Raw genomic sequence first — 24669 nt, forward strand, 5'->3', positions numbered from 1 at the left:
ATATCCCAGAACTAAGGAGTTTAGAAACCAAAATTTTCTCAGACTATTTGAACATTCCACTGTGATACAAACTAAGAACTAAAACGGGAGTCTCATAATTTAGGCATTGTAGTGAGTTGTTAAGTTTGGAAGAGATCAATTTTTGCAAGTTTAGTAAGTTACTGATTTGCAACAAATACTAAAAATAAATTCCATGTTAATAGTTCTCCAGGAATTTCTCAAAAGTCTCATCTCACTTTGGGGTTACAGAATTGGCATAATAATGTTTAAAATATTATCAGTGTTTAAGCTCTACTTCTGTCATTTCTTTGGTGCCAAAGATACATTTCAGGATTTCAAGTAAAGTAGTGTGAAACCCAGAAAAAGACACTCCTTCCATTGGCCAAACAGAGCTCTGCATTAGAGCCCAGGCCTTAGATCTCTCTGGTATGAGCCACAATCTGGGTAACTCTCCATGATGACTGTTTGGGGAATTTTGTTGATGTCTTCAGGGGTTTGGTGTACTAATGAGATGATTCCTAATGGTATGAATCACTTTTACTTTAAATGGTCAGTGGTAGATTGTCCCCAGTGATCCCCAATTCCTGGTGTTCATGCCCTTGTGGAGTCCCTTGCTGCACTGAATAGGGCTGACTTTGTAACTAATAGAATATCTCAAGAATTACAGACTCCCAAGGTTAGGCCATAAAGGACATTGAAACTTCTTTCTTGCTCTCCTGGGTCATCATTCACTCTGGGGGAAGTGAGTTTCCATGTCATGAGGCCTCTGAAGCAGCCTTAATGAGGGGTCCCACCAAGTGCCCTGTGAGTGAGCCATCCAGAAGCAGATCCTCTGGCCCCAGGCAAGCTTCCAGAGTTCAGTCCTAGGCAACATCTCAATTCATGAGAGATCCCAAGCCAGAACCACCCAGGTAAACCACTTCTGAAGGCCTGACCTACAGAAACTCTGTGAATTAATATATGCTTATTGTTTGTTTTAACCTGTTAAATTTTAGAGTAACTTACTGCACAGTATTTATACTACCCCATCTTTTACTTTTAATAACAGTCTGGGACATACACAAACCCCATGTTAGGGGGGCTTCGGCGTATCTGAGGCATTAGGGTCATGTATGGGCTGGGGTGAAGCGAGATAGTGAGATATGGCAGAGGCAGTAAAGGAGAACGGTAATGGTGGCTCATAGTGTGAGATACAGCTGTTGCACACATTGACAAGAAAATCATGAACCCATTGGGAAAAATCAGGTGAAGGGGAAGTTTCCCTTTTATATAGGATGGGGACTTCAACATCTTATTTAGGCTTTTAAGTATACTGAACGTAATCTTTTTAAAAAAGAGAGTAAATCGTTTATCTATTAGTATATAAGAAATAACTCCAAAACTTAGCTTAAAACAAAAACAGTTTGTTATGTTTCATAAATCTGTGATTAACTAGGATATTGTAGTAGTTAACCCTAAGAATCCATGAGAGACCTGCCTGGGCTCACTCGCCCAGCTGTGGTCATCTGGAAATTCAGCTGGGCTGAGTTGGTCTAGCATGGCCTCATTCACACATGTAGAGCCCCTAGGATGGTTGAAACGACAGGGATTTTGGGAACTATTTCATCTGGGGATTGTTCATCTGGGGCTTCTTCACAGTGGGATTGTCTCAGGATTCCAACAGGGTGAGCACAGAAATTTAAATATAGTCCTTCTGTTGCGTCCTCTTGGTCAGTGCCAGCCAGGAGTTCAGCTCAGATACAAGTTTTAAGAGATTGGTTCCATTTCTTGATGAGAGGACCTCATCAACTTTAAGCCACTATTGTGATAATGATCACTTTTTAGAATTCAAGAAATACAGAAGAATAAAAGAGGAAAACTGTAAATCACCCCAAATTTCATCAACCAGAAATTAGTAATGTTAACATTTGATCAATACCATTATTTGAGATATATCTGTGTGCATATATATAAGAGAACGGATGGTAGATTGATGGATGGATGAATGGTTGGATAGCCAGATAGAAATAACCACTAAGAAGGTAAGAGTCATTGATTGTTTTTACCTACATGTTGCAGTTTTAGTTGAGATGGATTGACTACTTGTTAGGAAAGATGAGGAAATGAGCTTTCTTATACTTCTTCCTACCTCTCCTTCTCCATCTATAGACTTATTTTAGTTTGGTCAGAGTTCATACATTTATTTACTTAATTTCCAGTCATAATCTTTGAGGTTGTTTAAACACAGTTCCATGTTTAAATGAATGGAGTGCTCATAGGTGCTCCTTTTACTGTAGCTCCTTTCAATTGGTGGGTTATTAAATAAGGTGCAGTATTTCCTTAAGACTTCCATGGTTTACTTAATATTTTGGCATTAGAAAAAATTAAAAGAAAAAATACTATCAAGTTGTAAATAAATAACAAAATCTTAAGGAATGCTTCACCCATTTCTGTTCCATAGTCATGACTAATACAGTTAAAAGTCAGTGTTTCAAATACTATCAACCACAGCTCCTGGTTTGCCTGCATTGCATCTCCATCATTATTTAATGAAGGGCTATGTCTACATACTTCAGTACATCTACCTGTAACATATATGCTAAGTGCATGATGTGTATATGCGTGTTTATGTGTGTGTGTTCTGGGAGGAAATGGACAGTCCTGGGAAATATGGACTGAGGTAAATTTATAAGAAATAAGTATAGAATACAAAAAAAAGATTTCCATGGTTTAGAGCATGTGGAACTTGCCTTTATCTTCGAATCATCATTTAACTACGTATAACATTTTTTCTTTTCCCCAGAACACTGGAAACATTGTTCCATTGACTTCTGGCATTCAATGTTTTTAACAGTAAAGGAGGATGGTAATAGCCTGATACTTTTCCTCACTTGTGGACTTTATTTTTTGGGGGGGAAGGGCCTAGAATTCCAGAGAGTTCTAGAAATTTAGTGATATGACCAGAAATATTTTTATATAACTTGCTCATATTAGTTCCTTGGGATTTAATCTGTAAATTTAGCAACATTTCTTGCATTATCCCCAGATATTTATAATGCTTTGTTTGATTGGTTCTAGGATTATGATTCTAATTGTTGTTAGGTTTCATTTTCCATATCTAATACCTTCTGGTTGCCATAAGCTCTTTGTCTTTTTCTTTTGTATTCATGTTGATTATTTAAAACTTTTAAATATTACATTAATTTTCTTTTTATTATTTTTATTGTTGGGTCTTTACTTCTGTGATTTGGTTTCTTAATCTATTCACTTAGCTTTGAATTTTCTCCATTTACCTTTTCTTATTTTTTAAATTGCCATCAAGCTTCTCTTGCTTTATTGAATTTACATCTTTATTAACTCCTTTACTGGCACAAAGCACAAGTAGGATCTATATTCATGTTGTTTGTGTTATGTGCTTTCATGAATGCTATATATATTTCTTCTTTTGTATTATATAGCCTTTACTTCTTTCTTTCATCCTCTTTTATTGACAGCATGCCCTTTCATTTATTATGCCCTTTCTTTCCACGGGTTCTGTGTCACCCTTTCCATCTTCTCTGGTGTCAGTTTGTTTTCATTTCTTTGAGCTACAGTTTAAGGACTAGGTGTTCCATTCCATCCACTCTGCTGAGGCCTAAGGACTCTGGAGAATCAGAGTGCTAGATGTTAGTGGGCACTAATTACAGCCTTTCTGTGGGATCTCAGTTCTCCTTTTTTTTCTGGAATCTAATGAATTACTCTGCACCAGGGCCCCTTTTATGCTGCCAGAGATGTATCTCACTTCAATGTCTTTTGTCTCAGTTCCTCAGAGACAGTGCAATCCCTGAAAGATAAAGTCCTGGTAGACTTGTCTAACCCATTAATGTCCCTGGGCCATATTAAGATAGTAAAAATAGAATCATGTAAGCCCCTGCATTGGGGAGGAAAATATTAAATCAGATATATAATGTCTCTCTTTAAGAATAAAATCAGCTTTTACTGAAGGAAAACTGTTTTAAATCACTTCTTTAGAAAATACTTATTTATAAAGGCGCTGTGCTATAAATTACCTCCTCAGTGCTGATAAGAAACCTGAAGAATAGAGAATATTTAATGTCTAAGATACTAAACAAAACAACTCACATGCTAACTAGTCAGATCAAGATAGAGCTCTAAAGTAAGATAAAAATTGACTGTGTTTTAACTTTTATCCTAAATAACAAAGCCTCTTCATTGATTTTCTTGATAGTCAATGTAAAATGATAATGACTTTTTGTTGACAAGTTATTTTTCTTTTTTAAAAAAAGATTTTATTTATTTTTATAGAGAGGGGAAGGGAGGGAGAAAAGGAGGAGGAGAAACATTGATGTGCAAGAGAAACATCGATCTGTTTGTTGGCTGCCTCTTGCAGGCCCCCAACTGGGGACCTGGCCCACAACCCAGGCATGTGCCCTGACTGGAAATCAAGTGGGTAGCCTTTCAGTCTGCAGGAGGATGCCCAACCCACTGAGCTACACCAGTCAGGGCTATTTTTCTATTGATCATCTCATTACTCTTGAATGACATCAAGATGTGGAGAAATGTTTTATATAATTGCATGAAGCCATAAAATATGTCTGGTGAAAAAGTTAATCATGGTTCACCAGATATACATATTAGTAATCATTTCAGATGTAAGTAAGTCTTCTATGAATTTACTATGCTTTGCTCCCCTTTCTCTTTTTTCCATAGCACTCAGGGTCTTTGTTTTCGAATACTCTAATAATCATGGAATATTTTCTTGTTTTGAGACATTAATTTACTCAGCTGATTCTCTTAGAGTAGTGGTTTATAACAAGCTTGTAAAAGTGTTTTTGATAATTTCTAAACCTAACCCCAACACACAGCCAAGATGAATCAAAACAAAGTGTTTGAAGGGAGAAAGAATGTCACATGAAAGATAACTTTGATTCTTCTACAATTAAATGGTGTTATGGAGTGAATTAAACATACACTCATCTACTACCAGTCAAACTCTAGGCTGAAACTGAGCTGGTCTCTTGTGGTGCAAAATCAATCAGAACCCATTACTAAAAAAAAAAAAAAAGAAAAAAGAAATGCATAGATGGTGTTAGTGAAGAACTTTTTTGTCAACAAATGGGCTTGCCTATGCTTGAGGTAATTAAGCCATATTAAATTTGTTCTCTCATAAAATGTGTGTAAATGTGTGTGTATTCTACTAGAAATGGATTTTGAACCAGATTAAGTTGTATCTGAATAGGCATAGTGTGTGAAGTCCCCACCCCCTTCTTTTCTTCTGATGAGGAAGATTTGGTGTTAGTCACCCTGGGTTTATGTCCCTGTGAGGCAGTTATACCTTTTTTGAGCATTAGCATCCTCTATTGAATGGGCTGCAGTAAGAAACAAAAGAGAAATGTATGTAATAAAAATGCTAGAAATAATTTATAATATATGATTACTAATATTACTGAGTTTCTAGTATATTTTGAAGACACAAGCAACAATTAGCAGTCAGGGGCTGCACATATAAATAAGACATGCACTCTGCTTCAATGAGCTCACCATCTGGAAGGTAAGAGAACACATAACAGTCAACTGTTAATGTGTCAAACTTGTCTACCCGAAACAATGGCCTTTGACTCATGACCAAAAAGGTCTGTCTAAATTCATAAGGATTCTTCTTTCTGTGAATAATTTACATAGTAATACAAGAGTACTAGAGGTAAGAAAACATTCATAGAAGAAGGTGAGGACAAAGCATAAATATAGAGACCCTAGTGGTGTGGTAGAAACAGCTAAATAGTTGACAACAACTAGGTGAAACTTGACTTCATTCTTTGCAATGTGTATTTGTCAGACCTTGGGCAAATGAAATTCCCTTGGGACCTCAGCTTCCTAAAATAATAATAATGATAACAACAACAACAACAACAACAACAACAACAACAAGCTTTTACTGAGTGTTTACTTACTATGTGCCAAGCACAGTAATAAGGATTTTTCATCCATTAAAATAAATATACACAGCTGCTCTATCTGGAAGGTATAATTATTTTCCTTCTTTTATAATTGAAAAACTGAGACTCAGGAAGGTTAAGTAACCTGCCTAAGATCACAGAGCCAGCAAATACATTTCCTGTTATTTTCACAAAGCAGCAGGACTCCAGAATCTGTGCTCCTAATCTAAATAATACAAACTTCAAGATTTCTTTCCCTGCATATGTCATGTTTCTGAATAAGGTGGAAATACATTGGCTTAAGGATTTCAGTAGCAAGACCTTGGGAATTTTGTTGACTGAATCGGTGCTCAGGGCCTCAGCGGTGGAAAGTTCACATTCAGAGTCCTTTCTTGTGGTTTCTGCTCCCTGTGAGCTCGAGACCACATCACTCTCAGGATGGAATCTCAGCCTGAAGACCTCTGCCCTCAGGTGCTTTAAACAATGGTAAGTGTTCATTTCTTCCATGTATATTCTCCTAGGCACTAAATCACTCCCCTAGGAAAACTTTACTTTCTTTTCAAGGTTATTGAATTACTCACTAGCTCCCTGGCACAAAAACTTACTGAGTGATATCCAGGTGACTTTCCATAGTCACATCTTGTTGTTATTACGATCACCATCCATAGAGTGCTTCTTCGTAGACAGTAGTTCAATAATCCTCACAAGTTTCCCATTGAGTAAGTATTATTAGTATTGCCCTGATTTTCAAATGAGGAAACTGGGGCCCAAGCAGGCTGAGTAACAAAGACGACTAAAGGCATAGCCTTTCCCTATGGAAATGCATACTTCCTGAAGATATTTAAGAGTTATCACTAGACCTCCAGTCATACACGCGCACTGTTTTATCTTGCTCCTTTGCCCTGACCCCTCACCCCTGTTGGCTGTATTAATTGGTATAGGAAGTACACGTATATCTGTGCCATCCTATTTGACAGCTTTTCCATAAATGTGAAGGCAGTCTGTAAGTAATGTGAACTCTCACATATGCCTACACACAAAACACCACTAGCATCACAAAGGACATTTAGGTAAGGAAGTGGGGAAATAGAGTTAAGAATTTAATGGGGGAAAAATAGTTCAAAACTCCCTGTAGACCAAATAGGCAGTGGGTTAAAATATTTTTGTTTTAACTGGTTGTTCTGGACTTTTTATAGACAGCTAAAGTCTCATGAAAACATAGAGTGAGTTTATGACTGTTTTTTAGCCTCTATCAGACTTCCTCCAGCCTCTAGGCACATGCTAATGATTGGGATAAAACTGATTTTGAACGGAGTTCCTGCTAAACAAATGAATGGTGGAGACTGGAAAGTTACGTGAAAGACAGCCAGCCCATTCTGCAAAACCACACGGCAATACACAAAGCCACAATGGTAAAAATTGCATGCATCTGGGAGGAAGGTATAAACTAGCATGTTATGGGGAAATCGAGGGGGCTTGACAGAGGGAGGAGGGTCAGAGATGAAAAGAACTCCAAGAATGGAGGCAGAACCCTAAAAGAAACCAAAGAAAAAATAAAAGCAAATTCTAAACAGCTCCCCTTACAAATGACTTTCATATGCATGGTAAGAAGTGAACTGAAAGAAAACAAATACCAAGAGATATAATAGACACATTATGTAACAAGGATTACTAAGGAGAGGCTAAAACCAGAAACAGACTTGGAATAATTTGGAGATGGAAAGTTTATATAAGAGATAGACACAACAGGCTAGGGGGAATTATGCCAACAAGGGTCAAGGAGGATATTGTGTCTGAAGGGAGAAAGAATGTCACATAATAAATAAGTTGGCAGTGGGACAAAATATATTTGGATGGAAATAAAAGATAAAATGAATACAGGGCTAATCGTAGGAAATTATTATAGACCATCTAGGTCAGATAAAAAGGCAGCTCAGAATGTTTATGCAGATAAAGACGCCCAAGAAAAACAGAGTATGGTCTGAGATGGATGCCCTGGTGCTGTGTTACTGTGGAGTGACATATGGGTGCATTCCTGGAGAAGACAATGGATTCGATCAGTGCCCAGTTTTTGCATATCTTGGGGAAGCCAGAAACCTGGACAGTGGCTAATAGGAAAGGATGCAGAACAATTTGGGGCAGGCTGGCACCAGACAGGCAGGCATCCCTTCCTTTGTAATGTTCGGTGGTGTTCCTGATGACTTTGTCCTCTCACTCTTCCTGTCACACCACCAACCACTCTGGTGACCTGCTGTCATTTGACCCTGTTTTTATTAACCCTCTTCCCCGGTGGGTCCTCCTCTCAGGCTTCTTCCTGCTGACACTACAATTACTCCCACTCTATTCTTCAAGTCCAACTTCTGAACTCATGCAGCTGGGTGCCCTCATAAAAACATAATTGCCTATCCCAGCAGCCCCTGGCCATTTGCCTGGTCAGAGGACATTGGCCTGGGGGTTGTAGCCAGGCAGCCTTGAAGAATAGGAAGAAAAAAAGAAGCAACAGCTGGGATTCTGGCCCACTTACCCTCGGACCCTCTAACTGCAGTAAAAACAGAATCAAGACAATTGTGTTATTTTTCTTTGCAGTGACAACCTTGTAGACTTCCTGACAACATGGTCAGAATTTTGAGGACTTTAACAGCAGGGCTAATCGACTTTTGTTTCTTCATTTAACCTTCTCTCCTGGGTTCTAAAGCCTCTTCTCTCACAGCATATATCGTGCTGTATAATAGATGACCAGGGCTGCATCCCACACTGGACTCCCCATAGACAGAGCCTGAATCTCTCATCTCCCACTTGCCAGAGATTAGCATCCTATCTAGTAATTGTGGTTGCTCAATCATCATGTTGAATGAATAGAGTGATTAGGGAGTGACTTGAAGGAATTAATTTTTAAGCATGAGATGTTAGGCAGTTTTACTGGCAGCAGGGGAGATAATTTGCCAAGGGCTGGCTGGGTGGAAGGAAATAAGAAGGGAAGACACCTACTGGAATCCTCCAGTTTATTCCTAAATCTGGAATTCTCTCCTGTGCTCACATGAAGCCCTGGGCATGCCTCTCTGATCCATGATTTAAAAGTTCAATTTATGAAGACTGGGTTGCTAAGTGGTCCCAACATAGATGCTCTTTGTGTATTTTTGTCATCATTTCTACAAGAGCCTCAAGTTACTTGTGCATCAACTCCCCCAGGTCTCCTGTAATACCTAATGGCCTTGCACAGAGTTTTGTAGAATATTTATGTCCTGGAGAAAATGAACGTGTATACTGCAGTGATTCTCAGTCTCCGAAATAACATGTTTTAGCCTAGGAGTTCCTAAAAGACTGTACTAGGATCACCCAGGGAATTAAAAAATAAAAGTAAAAACCCAAATTTCTGGTTCTAGACCTGGTCTTACAGAGTCAAACAGTGTGTGATATAAAGAAATAGGCATTTTCAGTCCGTGTGTGTTTCTAAAGCATAGCTTGATTTAGGAATTATTGCTTTGACCAAATTTATTTTTTAAACACATAAAAGGCCACTTGTTTGGTTTGAAAATAACCCTAGTTAACTTTTGTGCTATTTTTAGAGACACCAAAAGTCACAGATGATAGGTAGAGTTAGTTTTAGTTTAGAGCAATATGTAATTAGCCCTGCTCACTGGAACCTTCACCCTTGAAGGAGTAATGAGCCCAATTAGTAACTACACTTCTTTTAAATGATAATTTTGTCTCTTATGTGGGCAATTACCGATAAAATTCATTAATATTTAGCTGTGTCTTCCTCCGTCCTGTATAATGATAATGATCCATTAGTTCATCTCTCAACAGTGCCTGTGGGTAGAGAGCATGTGCACTGGGCGGTGTGCTGAACAAATTACCCTCAATCGTAATCGTCAGTTCTTCATGTTGTCTGCTTAAGGGATTGCCAGATGTGAGTGAATGTGAGTGATGGAAAGGAGAGAGAGGGAGAGAGAAAGAGAGAGTGAGGGAGGGGAAAAGAGAGAGAGGGAGTGGAGTTTCTTCAAGATCCCAGGATACATGGCCAGGGTTGGAGTGGGCTCTTACAAAAACCAACTGATTGCAGTTGGAAGGCCTTCACTGTATTTTATGAGTAAATAATTGTGGTACAGAAAGGGGGACGTGAAAAAAAAGAATAATACTTACAAATCTCCGACTTCAAGAAGCTTTCCATTTCCTCAGGGAGATCAACATGCAGCCATAATTAAAGGTAAAAAATTTTGGCGCCATAGCAGAGGCTAAAACTAAAAGTATTCTTAAAAGGTGAAATAAGCTGAGGACCCTATAGAAAAGGCTAAATGACATAGGCTTGCTTGGTCACACAGTAGAACATATTACAAAGTTCTCGTGAATCAGCGTGTGTGTGACAGGTGCAAAAGTCTGAGGGATCAAACAGAGAGAGTCCAGGAAAAGACTCAGCATATATAATCACCTAACCAAGAAGGATACCAAGTAAATCAGTGGTAAAGGGGAAGTTTACTTAACAAATAGTTTTTAAAACTTGGCAAAGAAGATTTGGATTAAAATGAATGAATAGATCCTTCTCTCCTATCATCACTAAAATCAGATTATTAAATACGATGACGTGCAACACGACAGCAAGGCTGTGCTGAGATGGCCAGTGCCTTGCACAGCTGGTGTGGGTACACGTTGCAGCAGCCTTTCTGGAAGCATTTGGTAATACGAATTAACAGATTTTAAAAGTGTTCACAACCGGCCTGTCTGGTGTAGTTCAGTGGATTGAGCACCAGCCTTCGAACCAAAGGGTTGCTGGTTTGATTCCCAGTCAGGGCACATGCCTCAGTTGCAGGCCAGGGCCCCGGTGGGGGGGCCATGTGAGAGGCAGCCACACATGGATGTTTCTCTCCCTCTCTTGCTCTCTCCCTTCCCCTCTCTCTAAAAATAAATAAATAAATAAATACAAATAAAATCTTTACAAAAATAATATTAAAAAACCAAAAGTGTTCACAACATTTTGATTCAGTAGTTCCACTTCTAGTTTTAGATATACAGCTGGGGCAAAAGTAAGTTTACAGATGTGAGTACGTGAAACACAGCTTATTCTTGTATTATTATTTATTAATTTTCATATTATTTTCCATACGACCAACTGTAAACTTCTTTGCCCCACCTTGTACACACACGTGTGTGTATATACATGTATGTGTATACACACATATTTACATATGTACATATAAACATGTAAGTATTAATATATCCATATATTCATATGTCCCTAAGAATATGAAATTTTAGTTAAAATTTATTTATAAACAAAGGGGAGAGGGGAGGAAATTTCAGGAGAGAATGGGAAGGGTTTACAGGAACAAATATAAAGGACACATGGACAAAAACTAGGGGGGTGGAAATGGGAGGGAGGTGGATAGGGCTGGGGGGTGGGTTGGAATGGGAGTAAAGTACAGAAAACTGTACTTGAACAATGATTAAAATAAAATTTAAAAAACTGGAAAAAAGTAGCTAATTAGGAGATTATTAAGTAAATTATGTAACAAACTATGTTACTTTAAAATAATGAAATAGACTGAATTTTTAAAAACATGTTTGTTGGAAGTGTTTTTTGATATGGAAACTTACCTTTCATATGTTAGAGAAAAAAGGTAAAATAGCATCATCTCAATTATATTTAAAACATGTAGAAAAAGGACTGGAAACATGTATTGCAAAATGTTCATTGTGTTATTTGGGGGTGATAGGACTATGGGTGTCCCCTTCTTTGTAGTTTATTTTCTTGCCAAATTTTCTACATCAATACCTTTTAGGGTAGATTCTTGACATTCACAGGGGACATATCCTAAAACAGTTGCTAACCCTTAAAATGCAAATACCTTTACTTAGATTTCTTTAGCTTCTCTTTATTGCCATCACCGGTACTATCAGTTGGCTTTCTTCTCACAGAGAATGTTTTTGTTACAGTACTAGAGTTACTGTATACTTGATAATGAGAAGAGAATGACAAAGCCACATTGAGCTCTGGATTCTGGGTGGTCTGCAGGCTGTAATAGCAGCAAGGAAGAAACTCTCTCCCCTCCTTTCTAAAAGCTGCCTTCCAAAACACTGAGTTAATAAGAACAGTAATAATAGGATTTTGTTGGTATGGACAATGGACCTTGTCTGATTCTCACTGAAAGAGTAAATAAATGCATCTTTAGAAAATGTGGCTGTTCTTCTGAGTGAAAGTTAACGTAATGTTGGCCAGGCAAGCCCTCCACTAGATTGCAGCCCCTAAGCTTTTCCTATAGAGAAATTTAGGACCCATCACTTTCCTAGGCTTATTTACCAATAAGCTATTCAGGTCTTACACCATCTTTAAAGCAGTCATGATTAAAATTCATGTCAGAGCAAAATTACCAACTACCAGGCTACAGAACTTAGATACTTTTCTTGAGTAATTAAACCCAAGAACAATAAACTGTAAATGCCCAAGACTATGTTGAAACTGGGTGGGAGAGAGTAGTAGAAACAAAGAGAAGGAAGAAATTAATTTGATATGTGGTGGAGTAAGTGTGATTGTCATTAAGTATTCACAGGAGCAAATTCTCTTTATTTTCTATGACTGAAAGTAATATGTCCTCAGTCTATCTTTCTTTCTGCCCCACAAGTTCTTTTATCTGATGATAAAACTCTCAATATTACCAATTCAAGATGTATGTTTTTGATTGCTATGTAAACAATTACCACAAATTTAGCAGCTTAAAATGCTACACCATTACATCTCACAGTCTCTTTGGGTCAGAAGTGTGGGTACGGCTTAGCTGAGTCCTCAGTCAGGCTGCAGTCAAAATCTTGGCCAGGGCTTTGTTCTCATCTGAAGGCTCATCTGCTGATGGATTTACTTCCAAGCTTACTCTGGTTGTCAGCAGGATTCCTTTTCTTCTAGTTGTAAAGTCTGAGAATACCCACTTATTGCTGGCTGTCATTCTCAGCTTGTAGAATTCACTTAGGTTTCTTGCCATGTGACCCTCTCCATAAGATTTCTTATAATGTGGCAGCCTACTTCTTCAGTCAGCAAAGGAGAAAGAGTGAGTCTACCATCAAGACAGAGTCTTTTTAAAATTTTTTTTTAAAGATTTTATTTTTTAGAGAGAGGGGAAGGAATGAAGAAAGAGAGGGAAACATCAATGTGTGGTTGCCTCGAATGTGCCCCCTATGGGGGGACCTGGCTTGAAACCTAGGCATGTGTCCTAGACTGGGAATCAAACCAGGGACTCTTTGGTTTGCAGACCGGCACTGAATCCACTGAGCCATACCAGCCAAGGAAAGTCAGACTCTTAAAATATAAATACCATAATCATGAGAGTGGCCTCCCATTGCCTTTGCCACATTCTGTAGGTTAGGAGCAAGTCAAAGGTTCCACCAACACTCAAGGGATGGACATTACACAAAGGTGTTGAATACCAGGAGGTGGGAACCATGCAGCCCATGGTAGAGCCTGCTTGACATACAGGTAAGTCAGTTCTTCCTGTTTTAACTCAATCTCTTGGCAAAATCATCAAATTCAGATTGCCTCTATTTCTATTCTCTCAGGGGCTTTATATAAATGGTGTTATGGCTTGAATTGCATCCCCCCCTAAATTCACATTTTGAAGTCCTGCTATGCAATACCTCAAAATGTGACCTAATTTAGTGTTAGGTCTTTTACAGGAGTAATCAAGTTAAATAAGGTCATTAGAGTGGGCCCTACTCCAATATGACTGGTGTTCTTATAAAAGGGGGACATTTGGACACAGAGACAGACATGCACACAGAGAGAACACCATGTGAAGATGAATGTAGGGATCAGGAGGTAATACTTCTTCACATCAAAGAATGCCCAAGATTGCCAGCAAATCACTAGAAGGTAAAGGAGAGACAAGGACCACATTATCCTTCACAGCTCTCAGGAAGGACCAACCTTGCCAAGGTCTTGACCTTAGACTTCCAATATCTCAAACTGTGAGACAATACATTTCTCTAGTTCAGAGCCACTTGGTTTGTGATACTTTGTTATGGCAGCCCTAGCAAACTAATGTACATGGTATTATGGGAGGAGCATCTGGGGTCATGTGATATTTTTGGACTCCCCTGAGGTTTAGATTTCTTGTCTGGTCTTTGAATGTTGTCCTTTCTGTTGCGTCTGTTGCTGATGTATGAGCTCCCATCATGTTTCTTCAACTTGCATAATCCATATATTGTCTATCCACCTGATCTCCATGACGTATTTATAAAGCCTCTTTCCTGCTCTTGTCCTCTCTGCTTCTTGGGGCATGGAAACATTTGACTGCCTGACTATCCTACTCAGGTGTACCCAGAAGTCTCTGAGAGTGCCCGGGCCCATTCCTTGGACATTGCTGCCTTACTGTATGCTGGCTGAGGCACTCCTTCTTAGGGAGGTGAGGTAGAAGCACCCTGCTTTGGGACCTTCCCAAACTTATCTGTGGTTGGTGACACGGACTCTGCAGGACTGATCCCAAAAAAGGAAAGAGGACCAGAACCCTCTCTCAGTTCTAAGCTCACTTCTTCCCCCTTTCTTCTGTCTCTTAGCCCACTCCCCATCCCTAGTCCAGAAGGTATTCTTATATCCTGTCTGTGATCTTATGTCTCCATGCAGTCTTCCTCATCTCTTGATTTATGATATAAACTAAATCATGTGAATCCTCTGGATTTTATTTTTGATATATTGAAACTCAAAGCCAAGATTTTGATTCTTTGTTCTTTTGGGACAATAAGCTTATTCTAAAGGTAGAGTTTTAATAGTGGAAGTTCCAGAGAATAAAAAGGAATTACTAAAAGGAAAGAAACTTGACTCAATATTTTAAAATACCATCTCAATATATGTAGTGGTTGACAAGGACTTGTTGAAAAGGTAATCATTTAGTTGGTGTTAAAAGGATGGGTAGGATTTCAACACATTATCAAAAATAGTGCCCAACCCTTTCAGTCACATTCTCTCTATTACTCTAACTCATTCTTCTTCATAGGACTTATTATTGCCTACAGTTATGTCACTTCTTTATTATCTCTTTCTCCTACTAACATGTAAGCTCCATAAAGGCAAGGACCTCATTTCTCTTCTTCTGTGCTCTGTCCCACAGCACACAGAATAGTGCCTGCCATAAAGCAAGCTCTCATTAAGTGGATATTTAATGAATGAATAAATGTGAGGTGAATGATAAAATATATTCTAAAGGTTAGAAACCTTGTAAATAAAGACAGAGATGAAAAAGTAGTTTAGTAAGAACTGAGATCAACACCATTTCTCTCTCTGTGTTAAACAAAACATAAACTATGTATATTTAACTTCCTTGCCCTTATGATAAACAACACCAAGATCAGGCAAAATAACTTAGCTGTCTGCTGTAGGAAACACTTGTTCCTGGAAGACAACGCTGTGAACCAACTGATGTCGTCACTTTAAGGCCTTCATGTCACTGTGAATTGGTACCCAAAGCTTTTACACTATAAACTCTGCCCAATCCTAGCAAGCTCCCTATCTCTCAAGACATTTCTTAAAATCATCTGGTCCAAGCCCTACAAGCCTATACTGCTTCTCCCCTGCCCACTCTGAGGTTATTACTAAGCAAGGTGGTGTTTGTCTTCTTGTAGTCAGTCTAATAAAGTTAGTTTTGCTTGATCAAAGTTGTTTCCGATGATCTTTTTGAGAAGTAGCATAGGACTTAGTTAAAGAGGCAATTTCAGTGTGACCAGAATGTAAGATATGTGAGTCAGGGTGGGAGATAGTGTCTGATTTTAGTGGTAAGCAGGAGATAAGACTAGAAAGATATGTTGGGGTCTCTATTAATCAGAGTCCAAGTCAAGAAAACAGAAACCTGTCTAGATATTTCAAATAGAAGGAATTTAACACAGAGAATTGACTACATGAGCAGAGAGGGAGAGAGGGAGGTGGGGGAGAGAGAGAAAATGAACAGTGGGGATGGTTAGTAACCCACAGTTTAAGTAACTATTTGAAGAATTGGCTGTAATTGCTAGAACACTAGAGCTGGGAACAAAAGGATGAAGGTGGTGAAACCAGGGCCCAGATATGCAGAGAGAAAGGGCTATGTGGCTTTGCTGGAACTATGGCTGATGTTGCTACTATGGAGAAGGTAGGGATTGCCAGAAGGATGCAGCTACCTCCAGATAAAGTGCTAGAAGCAGAGAGGGAGGAAGGAGAATGATCTCTCCATCTTCTTACTTCCTATGTCCTGCTAGTGACTCCTACTGTCAGAAATAACAGGAAGCCAGCTGTCAGGAGTCCTGGGAAAAGTAGTGTGCAGACCCTCAGGTTTAGAATTATAGAGCAGTACAGAGAAAAAAGTAGGTGTGGGCTGAAAGATGATAGGTAAGTAACCAGCACAGGGCCAAACTGAGAAATGTAGGTAAGGAATTTGGATTTTAGGAGGTTACAAGAACCTATGATAAATGGAATTACATGAACAAAGTCTTGGGAAAGAAGTGGGCCCACTCACTCAACCTACCAAGCTACTACAGGGTTCCTTCTCTCTAGATACACATGTAATGAAGAGAACTTAGCTTTCCCCTGGCCACCCCTTTAACTCCTTCATGGTCAGAGAAGAAATCTAGTGACTAGGAATAAGAAATTTTGTCATGACACTGTTCATTGTCAGCGAGTGTGAGGAAGATTTTTAATGAAACCCAGGACAGGGACACACAGTGGGGCGGGGTGGGGTGGGATGGGAAGGGGGGCAGGTTGTGAGGAGGGGAGAGCATCATTTTTAACATAGTAAAATGGTTATTATTTCACAAGAAATTGGTTCAACATCCTTAATATTAACAATATCAATTTATCATGTTGATTAGACAGTGTCATCTTCAGCAAATAAAGGAATACTTGTGGTCAAATTCTGTATTTGTTTTACATTCCTGGAGAAATCCAGTTTCAATCTAGTGCAAGTCCCACTATTTCGTATTCTTCCTATGCATTACCTTTGGGATGTACCTCTTAACTCTGCCTTGAATTTTATCACCAAAGTTCTGGGATTAGATTGAGAAGGGCAGGCAGTTATCACAACACAACGTCTTGTTGGGCCTTCTCTTGGTCTCCACCCTTGCTTCTATGTTTTGGTTGTGACAAAGCTGTGCTCTCTTCCATAAGTTGGTTATCTTAGACTTCTCTGAAAGGTCCCCATTCTGCAACAGAATCTAGTCTCTGGGTGTAAGTATGGTGTGGGAACATTCATACCTATCCTGCTCTCGTTCTTATTTCAAAGTTCCTTCAAATTGCTCCAGTGAACAGCACTAGACTTAAACTGCTTCTCTCTTGGCACCAGGCTTCCCTTACAATCACTGAGGAGAGGGGCAGGGTTTCAGATCATCTTACCACATATATCTTTATATATTTGGTTGGCCAAGAAGTTTGGTTTTTTTTTTTTTCCATATTATGGCTCTACTAGTGCTTAGTTGTCTTTAACTTCATTCGAAACTATTTTATTAGATTGTACTGTGACAGCTGCCAGATCAGCATGCATTTAAAAAATTTTATCAAAATTGGTGAATTTCTGTGTAGCTATTTTAATAATTAAGATGGAAGAAAATGTGTGACATTTTTGGCATATTATGCTTTATTATTTCAAAAAAGGTAAAAACACAACTGAAACTCAAAAAGAAAAAAAGATTTGCATGGGATATGGAGAAGGTGCTGTGACTGATCAAACATGTCAAAAGTGGTTTACCAAGATTCACGCTGGAAATTTCTCACTGGATGATGCTCCACGGTTGGGTAGACCAGTTGAAATTGATAGCAATCAAATCAAGACATAATTAAGAACTACCAATGTTATACCAGGGGGGAGATAGCTGACATACTCAAAATATCCAAATCAATAATTTTATTGGTGAAAATGAAAAATGCATCTTTTATTTTTATGGAAAACACCCTATGGACTTTTTGGCCAACCCAATGTTAGATAGAGAGACATGGGGGCCAGAGAGGCAGGCAGGCAGCCCTTTACTCCTTAGGAGTCAACACACATTTGCAGTGTAAGCCAACACCTTCTGCAACCAGGGCTTCTGCACCTTAAGCAGGGCTGTTATATATAAAGGTTTGGTCAGAGGTGTGGCAGTGGTAGCAGTATTTAACAGAAAGTCTCTTGCACCCCTTAGAATATTGGCCTTGAGATTCAGAATGTTCTGTTAAGCTGGATAGATAAAAAGATCAAGGCCCCTCCTGGGTCCCAAATTAGCACCTTCACTTGGGAGAATTTCCGGAGTTGGAGGAATTTCAAGCCAGCAGTCCCTCAGACCTTAGAAGCCACATTGAGGGAGGGGCAAAGAGAGCAGCAGTAGGAAAATTGGTGCCTGATCCCCCTGAATTTCTTGACCCTTAGTTTGAAAGTGAGCTTGGAGCTACCTTAAGGAAAAGAAAGAAAACACTGTTATGAATCAGAGGGAGCAAAGTTAGCAAGAAAGAAAATGTAGTTGAGGCTGTGGGTGCTTTTCCTCATTCCCTTTCTGAGCTTGAGCTCAGGCACAGCTCCTCCCCTCCTCCCGCTGCCCTAGTATTGGCTGCTAACAGCTGACAGCTGTCTCCCTGTTCCTGAGAATTACCCATTTCCTCCAGGAATTTTATGCACTTCTCCCTATGGTTGCCACAGCCTATGACTGCTACAGGGTACCCAAGGCTGAACTCCTTGCCTCAAGGTAGAACACTTGGTGCCATTCAAACTGCAGAATTTCCTGTGAAATTAGGTGGAGGCCCGACTTCAGCTGAATCCACATCTTTGCTCAGCTTCTTCCCAGAACTTTCTCACTTCCCTCATGCTGTTACAAGTTTCACCGTAGAGTAGTCCTTCATTAAATCACCTGCACAAGTATTTCTGCATTAGACTCTGCTCCCAGGGACTTCAGTCTTGAAACATTTAGTCTGTTATTCCATTATTGTGGGAGATAGGGAGAGAGACTAGAAAAAGCATTGATTTAAAGAGTCCAGCAGGATTGGCGGAATGTAAGCTTCTGGGGATAGAGGCAGGTCTCCACCTCATGGTGTCCTTTGCTGGAAATGAACTGTGTCCTTAAAGATCTTCTGCTATGCTTCTTGTATGTCACCCCGCTCCACACCATAGTGGGATGGGCTACTGGTCCATTGGCTCTACTGTTGTATGAAAGTATGCTGCTAGTGGTATAAGCCAGGACCTCCTTCTTTATGACTTGTTATTTGAGTTAAAGATCAACATCCATGTCAGCAGCTTTTGGGTTTTGAAGTCTCTCATTTATTCATTCTTATTTGCACTTATTCATTCAGAATTATGTATTATATGCCCACTACAAATCAGGGATTGCACTGAAGCCCCAGAACAAGAAAGAATCATAGTCAAGCAGGTGGACAAGTCCAAGACAGTGGGATATGTTCTCCTGATGTAGGATGGAAGAAGGAGCAGGCTGCCTGAGGAGTCAAAGTGGTTGTATGAGGTCTGTCTGGAAAAAGTCAAACCATTGTTAATATAACAATAACGGTTTATGCAACATCAATGTAACCTGGCAGCCAAGGAGTGTGGACTGGAATGCTCATACCTGAAAAATGGAGATTTCACTGTACTAGTCAGTGGGGATGGTAGACGTCACTTAGCATGTATACTGTGTGGCCATCATGTTCAAAATGACTAAGCAAGTAGAGCAATGAGTCTGCATCAAATTTTGAGTGAATCTTGAATATTCCTCTGTAGACATTTCAGGTAATCCAGAAGGCCGCAGCAATGAGCAACTGGTAATTGACAGCTTTAGCACAACAATGTTCTGGCTCATACATCATGGTCTTGTGCAGAGTTTTTTTGTGAAACATCAAATTACCCAGGTGACTCAGCCCCGCTATAGCCTAGATTTGGTGCCACATAACTCCTGGCTTTTCCTAAAACTAAAATCACCTTTGAAAGGGAAAGATTTCAGACCATTGGTGAGATTCAGGAAAATACAATAAGGCAGCTGATGACGACTGGGAGAACTGTGTGAGGTCTCAGGGTGCCTACTTTGAAGGGTATTGAGGTGTCATTGTTCTATGTACAATGCTTCTTGTATCTTATATCTTCTTCAATAAATGTCTCTATTTTTCATATGACATGGCTGGATCCTTCTGGACAGACCTCATATGAGTCCAACTTTTTGTGCTTATGTAAGCTAGTACTGTAGAGTTTTTCCTGATTTTAAAAACAGTGACCTTTATATGGAGCATCAAGGGTCCCAGGTTAGCCAAAACTGATTAGTTCCATTTTGAAAGGGAACAAAGTTGGACAATTTACAGGTCCTGATTTGAAAACATATTAGAAGACTGCAGTAATTAAAACAGTGTGGTACTGGCATAAAGAGAGACATAGAGACCAATGAAGTAGACTAGAAAACACAAGAATGAATCTTCACATAGAGGATCAAATGATTTTTGACAAGTGTGCCAAGACTACTCAATAGGGAAAGGACAATCTCTTCAAAAAATGTTGCCAAGAAACTGGATATTCATATGCAAAAAACTGAAGTTGCACTGTGATCTTATAACATATACAAAAATGAACTTACAATGGATTAAAGAGTAAACATAAGATCCCAAACGATAAAACTCCTGAAAGAAGACCTAGGGAAAAGCTTAACAGCATTGGGATTGCCAATAATTTATTAGATATAACAATAAAAGCAAAAACAGACAAATGGACTACATAAAGCTTAAAACATTTTGTGCATCAAAGGACACAATCAACAGAGTAAAAGGGCAATCTTACAAATGGGAGAAAATACTTACAAATCATATATCTGATAAGGGATTAATATCCAGAATACATAAAGAGTCCCTACAACTCAACAACAATAAAAAATCAATTAACCATGATTTTAAAAAATGGGAAAATGTCTTGAATAGACATTTGTCCAAAGATGATATTCAAAAGATAAACAAAATCGACAAGATTTTAAGCAGATTCATCAAGAAAAAAAGAGAGAAGACCCAAATAAACACAATCAGAAATGAAAGAGGAGAGATTACAACTGATACCACAGAAATACAAAGGATTGTAAGAAATTACTACGAAGAACTATATGCCAAGAAATTTGAAAACCTAGGTGAAATGGACAAAGTTCTAGAAAAACATAATCTTCCAAAACTCAATGAAGAAGAAGCAGAAAGCCTGAACAGACCAATAACAGCAAATGAAATTGAAGCAGTAATCAAAAAACTCCCAACACACAAAAGCCCTGGACCAGATGGTTTCACAGGAGAATTCTACAAAGCATTTTAAAAAGAGCTAACCCCTATCCTTCATATCCTATTCCAAAAAATCCAAAAAGATGGAAGACTCCTAAACTCTTTTTATGAGGCCAGTATCATCCTAATCCCAAAACCAGACAAAGACACAACAAAGAAATAAAACTTCAGGCCAATATCTCTGATGAACATAGACGCTAAAATCCTCAACAAAATATTGGCAAACTACATCCAACAATACATTAAAAAGATCATACACCATGACCAAGTTAGATTCATCCCAGGGATGCAAGGATGGTACAATATTTGCAAATCAGCAAATGTAATACAGCACATAAATAAAAGCAAAGACAAAAATCACATGATCATATCAATAGATGAAGAAAAAGCATTTGATAAGGTACAGCACCCATTTATGATAAAAACACTCAGCAAAGTGGGAATAGAGGGAGCATTCCTCAACATAATAAAGACCATATATGAGAGACCTACAGCCAACATCATACTGAATGGGCAAAAACTAAAATCTTTTCCACTAAGATCAGGAACAAGACAAGGCTGTCCACTTTCACCACTTCTATTCAATATAGTACTGGAAGTTTTAGCCACAGCGATCAGACAAGAAAAAGAAATAAAAGGCATTCAAATAGGAAAGGAGGAAGCAAAACTGTCACTATGTGTAGATGACATGATAGTGTACATAGAAAATCCTATAGACTCCGCCAAAAAACTGCTTGACCTAATAAATGAATTTGGCAAAACAGCAGGATATAAAGTCAATATCCAGAAATCAAAGGCATTTCTGTACACCAACAATGAAACAGCAGAAGCAGAAATCAAGAAAAAAAAATCCTATTTGATATAGCAAAAAGAAAAATAAAATACCTAGGAATAAAGTTAACCAAAGAGGTAAAAGACCTGTATTCAGAGAACTACATAACACGGAAGAAAGAAATCAAGGAAGACACAAACAAATGGAAACATATGCTGTGTTCATGGATTGGAAGAATTAACATCATCAAAATGTCCATACTACCCAAAGCAATTTACACATTCAATGCAATACCTATTAAAGTACCAATGGCATATCTCACAGACAAAGAACAAACACTTCAAAAATTTGTATGGAACAATAAATGACCCTGAATAGCTGCTGCAATTTTGAGAAAGAAGAGCAAAGTAGGAGGGATCACAATACCTGATACTAAACTATATTACAAGGCCACTGTAATCAAAACAGCCTGGTACTGGCATAAAAACAGGCACATGGACCAAGGAACAGAACAGAGAGCCCAGAAATAAATCCAAGTCTCTATGGTCAATTGATATTTGACAAAGGGGGCAGCAACATAAAATGGAGTAAAAATAGCCTCTTCAACAAATGGTGTTGGGAGAACTGGACAGCTACATGCAAAAAAAAAATGAAACTCCAGCACCAACTTACACCATAGACAAAAATAAATTCAAGGTGAATAAAAGACTTAAATATAAAGCATGACAACATTAAAATCCTAGAGGAGAACATAGGCAGGAAAATCTCAGATATTTCATGCAGAAACATTTTTACTGACATGTCCCCTAGAGCAAGGGACATAAAGGAAAGAATAAACAAATGGGACCTCATCAAAATAAAAAGCTTCTGCATGGTGAAAGAAAACAGTATTAAAATAAAAAGAGAATCAACTGTATGGGAAACATATTTGCCAATGATACATCAGACAAGGGTTTAATCTCCAAAATATATAAAGAACTTACACGACTCCACTCTAAGAAGACAAGCAACCCAATTAAAAAATGGGCAAAGGACTTGAACAGACACTTCTTCAAGGAGGACATACAGAGGATTCAGAGACACATGAAAAAATGTTCAATATCACTAGCCATCAGAGAGATGCAAATTAAAACCACAATGAGATACCACTTCACAACAATCAGAATGGCCATCATAAACAAAGCAACAAACAACAAGTGTTGGAGAGGTTGTGGAGAAAAGGGAACCCTAGTGCACTGCTGGTGGGACTGCACACTGGTACAACCACTATGGAAAGCAGTATGGAACTTCCTCAGAAAACTAACAATGGAACTGCCTTTTGACCCAGCAATTCCACTGCTGGGACTATATCCTAAGAACACTAAAACACGAATCCAAAAGAACCTATGCACCCCAATGTTCACAGCAGCACAATTTACAATAGCTAAGTGCTGGAAGCAACCTAGGTGCCCATCAGTAAATGAATGGATCAAAAAACTATGGTACATTTACACAATGGAATTCTATGCAGCAGAAAGAAAGAAGGAGCTCCTACCCTTTGCAACAGCACGGATGGAGCTGGAAAGCATTATGCTAAGTGAAATAAGCCAGGCAGTGAAAGACAAATACCATATGATCTCACCTTTAACAGGAACCTAAACAACAAAACAAACAAACAAGCAAAATATAGTCAAAGACACTGAAATAGAGAACAGGCTGACAGTGACCAGAGGGGAGAGGTGAGGGAATTTCAGGGGAGAATGGGAAGGGTTTACAGGAACAAATATAAAGGGCACATAAACAAAAACTAGGAGGGGAAATGGGAGGGAGGTGGGGAGGGATGGGTGGGTGGGCTGGAATGGGAGTAAAGGACAGAAAACTGTACTTGAATGATGATTAAAATAAATTTTTTTTAAAAAGAACTTAACCTAAAAAAAAACAAAGATGATATTCAAGTGGCCAATAAACATATGAAAATATGCTCAACATCACTAATCAGAAATTAAAATAAAAACCACCAACAGTTATCATGTCATACCCATTAGAATAGTTACTATTAATAAAAGACAATAACCAGTGTTTGTAAGGATGTAGAGAAATTGGGACTTTTGTGTTCTGTTGGTAGGATTGTAAAATGGTGCAAACACTATAAAGAACAACATGGCAGTTCCTTAAAAAAATATCAAATACAATTACCATATGATTCAGCAGTCTTACTTCTGAAGATTATATACCCCAAATAATTATATACAATCTAAGGCAGAAATTCTTGTGCAGGTGATTTAGTGAGAGACTACTCTAAGGTGGAACTTGTAACAGAGTGAGGGAAGTGAGGAAGGTCTAGGAAGAAGCTGAAGAGATTTTGCAAACCCATTTTCACAGAAGTACTATTCACAATAGCCAAGAGGTAGAATTAATTAAAAGTCTATCAGTGGATGAGTGGATAAAGAAAATACAGTATATTCATACAATGGAATATTATTCAGCCAAAAAAGGAAATCCCGTCATATGCTACAACATGGAGGAACTTGAGAACATTATGCTAAGTGAAATAAAAACAATCACAAAAGACAAATACTGCATGATTCCTCTGGTATGAGTTTTCTAAAGTAGTCACATTCTCAGAAACAAAAAGTAGAATGGTAGTTACCAGGTAGGGAGAGGGAGGCAGGAGGATCATTGCTTAATGGGTGTAGATTTCATAATTGCAAGATGAAAACAGTTTGGAAATCTGTTCCACAACAATGTGAATATACCTAACCCTATGAACTGTACACTTAAGATCATTAAGATGGTAATTTTATGTT

This window comes from Phyllostomus hastatus, unplaced genomic scaffold (genome assembly GCF_019186645.2).
Source record: "Phyllostomus hastatus isolate PE091 unplaced genomic scaffold, TTU_PhHast_1.1 phas_contig_209, whole genome shotgun sequence".
Classification (NCBI taxonomy): domain Eukaryota; kingdom Metazoa; phylum Chordata; class Mammalia; order Chiroptera; family Phyllostomidae; genus Phyllostomus; species Phyllostomus hastatus.